Raw genomic sequence first — 11,644 nt, forward strand, 5'->3', positions numbered from 1 at the left:
AATGTTAAAGCATGCAAGACTAAATTATAGTATTTCTAGATGCATACTTAGGTGGCAAAAGCATAAAGAGAAGCAAGGGAACAATTAGCATAAAATCAGGGAGGAGGGAGGGGTGTGGCTGGGAGGGGCACGTGGAGGAGGGCTGTGTTCCTGGGAGCTGGAAATGCTCTACTTGATCCCGGGATGGTTACCTGGGTGTTCCCTTCATCATGCTGTACATTTTTTTTCTTTTATCTTTTCAGTAACTGTACCACACTTCACAGTTTTAACAAAAAGGTTTTAAAAAGAAAAGCCTGAGAATTTTAAGACTAGCTAAGAGAACTGGGGTTTCAAAAAAAAAAAAAAAGGCAAAGAAAAGCCTGCTAAGCTGCTGCGATGCCTAATAAAGCTGCAAACCCAGCCCAAGCCCACAGGCTGGCAGATTCATGAAGGGGGAGCGCCATGCAGGCAGTGGAGACGGATCATTGAGTTAGGTTCCACAAAAGAGAGATCCGTCCCCCGGGCGCCCGCTCTCACCGCTTCCGCACCTGCCCCGGGCGCTCAACGCGCGCGCTCTCACCAAGGTGCGGGGCGGGGACGCCGGCGGAGGCCTACCCTTCGCAGGAAAGGTGCCGGTGCCGGCCCTGCTCCCTTTCAGCTCCGATAGTGCCAGAAATCCTGACGGAAGCAGCAGTCTCCCAGGGGCCAGAAGAGGAGGTTGTAGCGCTGCCTGGAGGCAAATCCTTGCAGAGTCTAAGCTTCCGAAGGGGAGGCGTTGCCTTCAGAGCCTGGAGCGGGCCGGCAGTGCAGGATGTGCCCTTCCGATTCCCCCTGTGTGGCAGTGGGGGCCTCTTCCCAGTTATCCCCAGGCTCGCGCTGTGGTTTATACTTTCTGTGTGATCAACCAGATGAGCTTGGTGGCATCACAGATGAAAAGAATCAGACTAAGGGCGCTGATCCAAAGAGCTGGGTTCCACTGCACCTGGACTCGACTGGCCCCAGAGGCTTTGACTTTATGGCAAAGATGGGGGGAGCCAGGTGAGTCCTCACCCCCAGCTCAGGGATGTCCTCGGGTCATTTTGGTAGCCTGCCCCCTTCCTCATAGAAGCCAAAATGTCCTTTCTGTTCTTTTTCCTTTCAACATCCAAATCAGAGACTCAAACGTGTTGTAACAGAAGCAGAACAGAACGTCCTTTAATCTAGTAAGGGGCATGCCCAGCCGTCGATAAAGTCAGTCCACACAAGGACAACACGGCAGAGACATGGCTGTCCCATGGCACTCTTAGCTCCACGTCTCTCATGGCACCTCACACTCTCCGTCATGTTGTCACTGTTTGGGTACTTACCGTTTACCTTATCTCCTCCTGACTGGGCTGCGGGCTCCCCCCGGACACAGTCTGTGTAGGATAGGTTCACCTTTGTTCCCTCCTCCCTGCCTGGCACAGTGCCTTGTAGTCACCAGTCCCTCTAAATGTTTGTAGAACAGGAGGAAAAGAATTAGCCCACATTAATCTCCAAGCTGTACCAGTTACCACATTAGATGCTTAATGTATATGACCATATTCAATGCTCACAACCAGCCTTCAAGGTAAGCATTACCATCATGGCTTTACAGGTAAAGAAACGGGGCTCAAAAATGTTAGAGGACTTTCCCAAGGTCACTCAGCCGGTTCAAGTCAGAGCAAGACGCGAGTCTAGAACCATCCCTCTGCAAGCTCCCTGCTCTTCTCTCTCGGTGAGTTGAGTGAGTGGACGAATGGGGTTGAGGAGGCCTATAAGCTGCTAACACTGCTGCCCAGTAACCCTCCCCTGAGGTTCACGGGCTTTTTTAATTCATTGGCTAGTCCCTGAGGGGGCTAGAATTAACTCAAAGGCAGTAGAGAAGTGACCTTGGCACTATTTTGTGAGACAGTTTCTCTGTCCACATGACCATCAGGGCTAAAATGAATGCCACTGCATTACTTATGGCTCCTCCACCCCGAAGCATGACCATGCCCATGAGGGTTAAACAGGCTCCTGAACTCACCCAGGCCTGTTGCTGGGGCTGTCTGCCCCAGGACCTGCCTGACAAATGCCTGCTCAGCCTTCAGGTCCTTCAGGAAGCCCTTCCTAGTTCCCTCAGAAAAGCTGCTCGCGCGCTCTTCAGTTACTGAGGCACTGTATGACCCAAAACAATAAAAGTCCCTCCCTTCAAGGAATAGCAAGTCAAACAGGGAAGACAAGAAAATAGACATGAGAATACAGTATAATAGGACATTGTGTGCCTCTTGGTGTGGCATCATTGAAGATATACAACTCTGACATATTCTTGTCAGAAAAATGGAACCTGACTGAAATTGAGCCTCTAGATCTAACTGCCAACTCACAGGAATACAGGGGTAGAAGAACATGGTAAAAACACTACAGGGGTGGAATCAGCCGAAACGAGACAATGGAAACAAACAATCGACTTGATTTCTTCACCAAATACGTGGACGTAAGGGCCTGTGGTGGCAACTGTTATAGGTTAAAAGAGACTTAAGAAACATATCAACCAAATACAACCATGGACCTGATCTTGAAAACAAAAAAAGACATTTTTGAGACAACTGGGAAAACAATGAACCAGATATTAGATGACATTAAGGAATTATTGGGGTTTTTCTGTTTTTTTTTTTAAGATTGACACCTAAGCTAACAACTTTTGCCAATCTTTTTTTTTTTTCTGCTTTATCTCCCCAAACCCCCTCATACATAGTTGTATGTCTTAGTTGTAGGTCCTCCTAGTTGTGGGATGTGGGACGCCACCTCAACGTGGCCTGACGAGCGGTGCCATGTCCGCACCCAGGATCCGAACCCTGGGCCGCCTCAGCGGAGCACACGAACTTAACCACTTGGCCACGGAGCTGGCCCCAAGGAATTATTGTTAATTTTGTTAGGTATGATAATAGTTTTACAGTTATGTTTTTCAAAAAGTCCTTATCTGTTAGAGATATATCCTGAAGTATTAGTAAACAAAATGATATAATGCCTGGGATTTGCCTTAAATTTCTCTCCCAAGAAAAGTAATTGAGGGGATAGATGAAGCCAGAATGGCAAAATGTTGATAATTATTGAAGCGGGGAGGGGGGGAGGTCTTTATATCCTTCTCTCTGATTGTATGTGTGTTTGAGATTTTCCATCATAAAGCATTAGATTTTTCAAAATACAGATTGTGTGCTAAGTGCACTAGTGGACTAATGCTGAGGGGACTTGCAGAGCAAAGACATAGTGTTCTAAACTAGCCTGAGGAGGTTGGGGACAGCTGGAGAGTGGAGATAGGCCTCAGCTATTGAGCTATTCTAGCATTTATCCTGTTGCATTATCATGAGCACAAAAGGGATGTAGCTGATTCATCTTTGAGACCCCAGCACCCAGGAGAGTAAGGCAAACAACAGGTGCTAAATAAAAGTTACTGAATGAATTACCCATACCGTCCAAAGTCCCCTTTGATGTTCCCATACGAGCAGTAGCAGCAACAAACACTGTACGTCGTGTTGGACGGGGGAGGCACACAGAAATAGAAAATAGTCTCCAATCTCAAAGGAAGACAAGCCATCTACATAAAGAAATGATGTTCAAAAGAGAGCTAAATGTGTTGAGTGCTAAACGAATGGTATGATGTGCTGACAGTGCATCTCTGGAGGGTTCATCAGAGGGTTTGTGTGCAGAATGGCTCACTGAGGTACGGAGGCCAGTTGGGTCCAGGCATGCAGGGATGAGGACAACTAGGGGTGGTAGCCGTGGGAATATAAAGGAAGAAAGGTGTGGACGTGGAAGAACTGATCACACTATGAGAAAGTGTGTAGACCAGAATAATGATGTCCCCAAAACTCTTCTCCAGGCCATCAAAGCCCACATGGGTTCTTCCCTTGTCACTGCCAGGGGCTGAGGGGAACACATGTGTTCACAGGCAAAAAAGAGCCTCATAAAGACATCAGTGTTTGCAAATACAGATGTGGCAGAGAGTAGGGAGACAGGATGCCAACGCATCACATTGCTCCTGGGCAATTGTACCCTCGCCCCTTCCCTGACTACTGCGGAATCAGAATCCCAAAACTTCCATCCCCTCTACCAATATCTCAAGAAACCCAAATGGAAAGATTCCATCTGAATATCCCCTTGTTTTTCTCTACATGACCAGCACAAGCCTCACGAAGACTGAGAAGGGGCCACTACCTATCCCTTCCTTGGGACGGCTGGGAGAAACCACTCCAGGCTGATCATCACACAGCAGCTCTCTGGCCCATGTTTAGAGCTTTCATGAGAGCGGCTTTCTCAAACTGAGCTCCTAATGCTTTGAAACAACCTGGAAATGGGCAGGGAAACCCCAAGGATGACTCTCACCAACCCAGCAGGATGTAGGCCCAAAGACAAAATTAAGTCAATTTACAGAAAAGTTTAAAGGCCATACCTCGTCCACACCTGAGTCTATAGACTGAGATTTATGACCACCATAAGGAATAGATCCTTTTTAAGTCAGCCTCAATAGAAAGGGGTTTATTGGAAGAATACATGGAAATCTAGAACTTTAAATTGGGCAGCTTCAAGAGAGATTAAAACCAAGTACAGAAGTCATCAGGAACCAAGGTGTCTTCTCTCTCTCTCTCTCCCTGTCTCTCTCTCTCTCTCCATGTGGTCTCTCATCTCTGCTTCTCTTTGTACTTCAATCTCTTCTTTCTTGCTCTCTAAATACAAGCTTCCTCTACTCCCTTACACATACGTGGGCCTGACATAACTGCCTGCGTCTGATTTTTTTTTTGCTTTTCAAAAACCAAAAAAAAAAATTTTAGTGACAACAATAATATTGTTTGACATTTTTGCAAATATCTTTAATGAATTGCTTAACAGAAGATAGCTAAATTCCTACATCTGGTTCTGCCTTCAATCTGTCACGATGTGTTGCTTTGGTTGATGTATATAAATAAAATTCGGTCTCACGGAGACGTTTAGCTAAAAAAGAGTGGAGTCTTTTAATAGGCTTTTCAGATGATTGTGGATGATCTTTGAGAGCCACAGCAAAATCCAACAAGTGGTACTTTCTTATGGTGTAGATGTAATGTGGAATCTGAAATCACATCAACGCACTTTTCTTACTGTTACATTAAAAGCCATTAGTCTATCCACTTTGAATAGATCTCACCCATGTATTTGTTATTTGCAAAATATGGGTTCACTGAGTTATGTGTATCTTCCAAATGTTGACACATTTCACATAAATATATTTTTTAGATCACATTTGTTAATATCACCACTGATCCCATCAGAAAAATCGTTAAGTATCGAAAAGCTGTCAAGCTCATGGTGGCAGACACACGTTTTTCAAAGTTCCAATTTTCATTTGGCAGCTCAAACTTGATCACTGGCAAAAAATCCTGTTGGTTATTTTCCTCAAAGTGACAGGAAAACTTCGTTCATTTTTCAAGAAAATGTCTGCCAAATACCCGGGTCTGAGAAATCACAGTTTGTTCCTTCAAATAAGAATGATGCTCTTTTAAAAAAGCCACTTGTTTAGTTCACAACTCAAACAACCGTATCTAAGTGGTTTTCCTCAAGACAGCTTCCTACTTCAATATGCAGTACATGTGCTTCCCGCTCTACCACATAGAATATTAAAAAGATGTGTACTCGGAGTCAGGAGTTAATGAAATTAATAATTTTTACTGCTTCATCAAGAACGTTCTTAAGTGAAACTGGCTTTTGAATTTTTTTCTTTTCTTTTTTTTCTTTTTCTTTTTTTTACTGTGAGTGCACGGTGGTGAAAAATACAATGATTACAGTTGGGTACCACTGCCTCAATTCATGCTAAGATGTTAGCTTTTTTGCTTTTATACCTCAGCAAAAAAGCACAGTAAAAAAGGCAAATAACCTCTTAGCGTTATTATGAAATGGTTTTGACTTTCTGGATCCCATGAAAGATTCTCAGGGACCTCCAGGGGTCCATGGACCACACTTTGAGAACTGATATCCTAAATCATTCAAGTTCAATAAACACCCTGAGTCCCAATTTCCAATTCCAGGGAGAGAAAATGTGTGAGGTCCAGCTTGGGTTAGGCCTCTGCCCCTAGTCCTCAGGGTGGCCAAGTGTGTAATCGTGTGGCCCATTATCCACTCAGCAAGGATTGTGGGACCAGAAAACCTGAAAAGAGCTAGGCTGGCATAGCTGAGATTCGGGATAGGGTGGGGTTAAGAACCCCATGAACTTAAAAAAGAGTCAGAATGGCCGAGAATTCAGCAGGAATATATCTGGGAACCTCACCAGAACACTATTAACTGAAGTGTGTACAAAGTTTTACAGATTCCCAAGTGCTTTCACTCACATCACCTCATTTAATCCTTCCACAGCCCTGTGAGTTAAACCTTATTACCGCCACTTTACCAGTAACGAAACAAAAGCTTAGAGGTGTCAAGTAACTTGCAAAACTCATATAATACAGAAGTGACAGAACCTGGGTCTTCTGACATTAAGTAAAAGAAGCATTCATCTACAGCACAGCCGTCTGCGATAGTAGTTACACTCTGGGAAGAGCAGGATGTGCTCGAAAGTATGGCTCAGGATGGGGGTGAGAGGGCGGGTGAAAGAAGACGAGAGCTTCCTGCCTAGACTTCAAAGTTAAGAAAAGGGAATGGAGCCAGAGAGTCAAAGAGTCCTGACTTTCCTGAACTCTGGACAATTGGGTGCAGCAAAGTCCCTGGAGGCCAAAATCCCCATTCCACGCTGTTGGCCACTCCAGAAACTCTCACGGGAAGGAGCCTGCCTTCTACACTGTGGTCACTGGCAGTAAAGTGCTTCTTTATGTGGGAAAGGAAAACTGCTTTTGAAAAACAAAGTGTGAAAGCACACATTATTTATTAACTATCTGATGTGAATTCCTGTGTTCAGACTAGGAACATTAAAATGTAAACTTTGTTACATTATAAACATTTTTTTTTCTGCAGTAGACCAGCTGGAAGACCTCCTACATGAGAAAGAAGCATCAGCTCTAAACAGAGAGCCAGGCATTTAAGGAATCTGGCTTTGATCCTTTCCCTGACACAATCCCGTTTCCTCTAACCCCTTTCACCCACTATCAGTTTTTAGGATATGATTCCAAGTGGGCTGAGCCAAGAGGAAATGAAGATTAAAGCTAAAAAGGAAACTGACAGCATGCTTTTATAATACACAAGCAAAGCCTGGCTTTCCATAAGAAGTTCTGGGCTCTGAGTTTTAAAGCAAAGCCAGTGAGACGCCACCATGGAGAGAATTGATTACAGCCTAGAGTTAGGGTGTCCAATATGGCGGTCACCAGCAACTTGTCAATGTTGGGACTTGAAATGTGGTTAGTCCAAATTGAGATTAGGCTATACTAGAAGATACACATCAAATTTTGAAGACAGTACCAAAACGATGCAAAATATCTCATTAGTTTTTATATTTTATATAGTTTTTATGCTATAAACCATAATAGTTCTGATGCTTCTTTCTCATTTTATATTGATTACATGTTCAAACATATGTTGGATTTATCATGTTAAATAAAATGTATTCTTCAAATCAATTTCACCCATTTCTCTTTATTTTTTTAATGTGGCTACTAGATAATTTAAAGTTATGCATGTGGCTCACAGGGTATTTCTGCCGACAGCACTTGCCCGGAGGGGTCAACCCAACAGCGCTCCCGACCCCACTGCTCTCAGCTTCTCCTCATTTTTATTCTGAACCACATCAGTTTGTTCTCTCTTTAGTTTTTTAATTCCTTCTCATGTTCTAATGATAAAAAAGAATTTCGAAGGGCAACCCTTTCAAATTTAGTCTGGGCAATTTGTGATCATAAAAAATTAGAAGAGGAAGAAGGAAGGGTCCAAAGCCCAAGGTCTCCTGGTTTATTGAGAAAGTAAAAGACTTCTGCTCCTCCATTTCCCTTTCGTGCTAAAGTGAGGGATGTACTGTACATGACAAATCGATGTCCCTCTCAGGAAAGACAGAATGAATGATACAGTAATGACAGATTAGTTCCTAGTTGACATTCACTAAAAGTGAGTCCATTGAATCTGAGGTCTCCCACCACATACTAGCAGATGCTCAAAAAGCTGGAACAAATCAGTTCAATGCTATTACTTTGCGAAAATAAATCTAAATGAGTTCTGACCCAGAGAGTTAAACTGCTGGGTGAGGAGGGGAGGTAGGGAGTTGCTGTGGGAAGTTCTCAGGAGACAGCTGCTGTGGACTACTCTGTTACACTTATAGATTTTAGAAAAGTTGAAAGATATTGGGGACATCTAGAGGAATGTTGTGTCTTTGCCTCTAGGCTTTCAACAAACCTTTATTTCCGCAGAACCCAAAGCAGCCTTGAAGGTTAGGATTAAGTTAACAAAGGACAAGGTAACAGTTTGGTGACATTCGCTGGAATACAGGACAGTACAATAGAAAAACAAAGTTTGGGGTGGGGAATGGCAACATTTGCTGTCGTTCTCTAGAAGATCAGGATATTGCATTTCTCCGGGTCCCCACTGCCATGTAGATGACCTTTGCCACAGCTCCCAGGTGTGATTCATTGCTTTCCATTGGGCATCTCTACACTAATCAGAGGCTTGTTAAACAAGGCATAGGAAAGCCGGCAGGTAGCCCATCACACTCAGCAGTGAGGTGTGACTTCTCCCACCTCTACCTCCCCTCCCATTGATTCACGCCCCTGAGGGATCCTGGGGGCCTGGCTCAGCTATTGAAATGCTTTATTGAACAAAGCCGGATGTAGGAAAACAAGAATTGAGGCAGGAGTACAAATCTTTAAAAACCAATCCTCCCAGCCTTGTTTCTATCCATCCTCTATCCTATACCTGGAGGGATTTCCTCCTTTTTTCTTCTTTCCTAGTGCCTGCTGGATTTGCTCAAGGTAGGTGAGTTGCTGTGAGGTCTCCCCACCTTGTGTGTCCTTGGCAGCATCCAGTTAGCATTTCCCAATGTGCTAATGAACGTCCTGCCTGTTTCTGTGTTAGTCTCCTGGCTGCCTGAGAACGACCCTACTTTGCAAGTTACCACATGTGAATGGGCTGGAGTTTTGCTAGCATGTTTTGGAATGATGAAACTGATCCCTCCCTCAAGGAGACTGACTCAGCAAAGATCATTACAAATGCTCCACATCTTAAAATCGTGGGAAAGAGAAATTAGACTTGGGATTCGTTTGGAAGATCCCACTTTTCAATATTACGCAACTGACTCTGAGCCGTTTTGGAGAAGCCATTAGAAAAATAGAGAATAGTCCTTAAATGTAAAGGTGCGTATGCTATAAAAATACCATAAGTCTGTACAGACACAAAAGCTTACCACTTAGTCATGTTCCTTCAAAGTATGCTACAAACTATATAATTAATCTTAACCTACACCCAGATAGGGAAGTCAGTATTAACAATCCTCTTACATTTTCAAATGGAGAAAGTTAGCCACAGTAAGATTTTTAAAACTGTCCAAAGACATGGAGAGCCAGCATGAATTATTAGCCAGTGCTGCTTATTGAAGGCCAACACCAGGTAAGGATTGTGGAGAGGAAAAAAGAAAAGAGAGGCAAGGAGATACATGGGACAAAAAATCATTCTGAAACCTGAACTGTTGTCTGGAAGTAAATACAAGACCAGTTTTTTCATGGAATATTCATTCTTGAAATAATTGCAGACATTTATTCATACAAATGGACCAAATTGTGCCAATGTTTCCTAGAAGACAACCTTTCTAGCTTGAGATGACCCTACATTAGCCCACACTGCCTTTCACAGGACTTTCTTTCCTTCTTCAGTTGTCGAACCAGGTTTGTTTTTGCCAGAAAGCCAAACACCGAGGCAACGAGATTGCAGCAGAGAGAGGGTTTAATCCCAGGGCAGCCACGTGAGGAACCAAGAACATGAGCCTCAAATTCGCTTCCCCGAAAATAGGGACTCAGGGATATTTATGGGATGGGGGGAAAGGTGGCCTGAGATGTGGAGAGAGGTGATCGGAGGTGAGGAGAGGTGAGGTCATTGATGATTTGCGCAAGCGTAGTCAGACTTCATGCCCCGTCATAGGACCCATGTTCACAAAATAGCGGCGTTAGCATGAACTGAGGGTGGAGTTTTTGGCCTCTTGTCGTCGAAAGGTCGCCTATCGGACGTCTCCGCGGGCCCAGTTGATGAGTTGGTTGTCGCAACTGGCCTGAAGTGGACAAGGAGTTCTAATTCCTGAAAAATAGCTCACAGTCCCATTACCATGGTGACCCGGGCTCCAGGGAGATGTTGTCTACAGGAGCCTAGTGGGAGTCAGACAGCATACTGACTAAGCAGCACAGTTAACAATGGGTGGGTTAAACAGCTAAAGGCTATAATCAGTAATTGCAAAAAGGAAAAAAAACTTTAGCTCCTAGATACTTAATCATCAGTGGCTGTTTGCTAGTTTCACTTCTTTCAAAACACTTTCTTTTTCTCCTCCTTCTCTTTACAGTTCATTATTTGAATAGCTATGGAGACATTGTAGGCTGGTGGCTAAGAGCAGGACTAAGAGTCTGAAGAAAGTGAGTTCAAAGCCTGCTCCCACTGCTTACTAGCCATGTTGAACATGGGAAAATTCTCCTTCTAAAACTGCTTCTTCACCTGTAAAATGGGATGATAATGGCACCTCCCTCTTAGGATTGCTGGGAGGATTCAGCAACATAATACACGTCAGTGTTTATTATAGTACCTGATCATATGTTCGCAATACATGGTAGTAGTTACTGTAATTCTGTTTTAAAGCGAGAAATTCCAGCTTCTCAAAAAAAAAAACCAATGCCAGCAGCCAAAACACACTACTGAGAGATTTTAGGGTCAATCTGTATCAGCTTACTTTCCTCTGCCACGTTTGGAACCAGCCAAGATATAGACACAGAGGTCAGACAGATGGAGATCAGAACATCAATTTGATTACTGATAAAAGCGTGGATAGTAGAACACAGCTCTGATATGTGGCCACAGTAGGCTTGTCCTGCTTTACCTCTGACTTAGACCAGAAGCTGGACCACCACAGGCCTCCCTCCCAAGGGCAGGTCCCTTAAGACACGGCAGAGGGCAGAGGAGGCAGGAGGGTCTTTAAAGAGAAAAGCAGCAGCTGCATAGAGCAAACTCAGTTTATCCTCTCAGGGACGAGGAGAGGCCAGGAGAGAACTCCAGCTGAAGTTCTTCCACATGGAAACATAAGGAGTAGCACCCTATCCCAACAAAAACGTATTTCCTGGGGCCGGCCCTGTGGCCGAGTGGTTAAGTTCGAGCTCTCCTTCAGTGGCCCAGGGTTTCACTGGTTCGGATCCTGGGTGCAGACATGGCACCGCTCATCAGGCCATGCTGAGGTGGCATCCCACATGCCACAACTAGAAGGACCACAGCTGAAAATACACAACTATGTACCGGGGGCCTTTGGGGAGAAGAAAAAAAACAAAAAAAGAAGACTGGCAATAGATGTTAGCTCAGGGCGAGTCTTTAAAAATAAAGAAGTATTCCCTTACTGGAGTCACTCTACAAAAATGCTCCAACTTCCCTCTTCCTCCAAGACAGCCTTCTTCACCAGTGTTCTCCTTTTTTGCCTCTTCTTCTCCGTGGTACAAGTCTCTGAGTTTGCTCCCCAGGTCAGAGCTCTCCCGAACTCTGCCCTCTGCCTTCTGTCCTGACA

Source organism: Equus quagga, chromosome 11, assembly GCF_021613505.1.
Source record: "Equus quagga isolate Etosha38 chromosome 11, UCLA_HA_Equagga_1.0, whole genome shotgun sequence".
In the NCBI taxonomy this organism is placed as follows: Eukaryota; Metazoa; Chordata; class Mammalia; order Perissodactyla; family Equidae; genus Equus; species Equus quagga.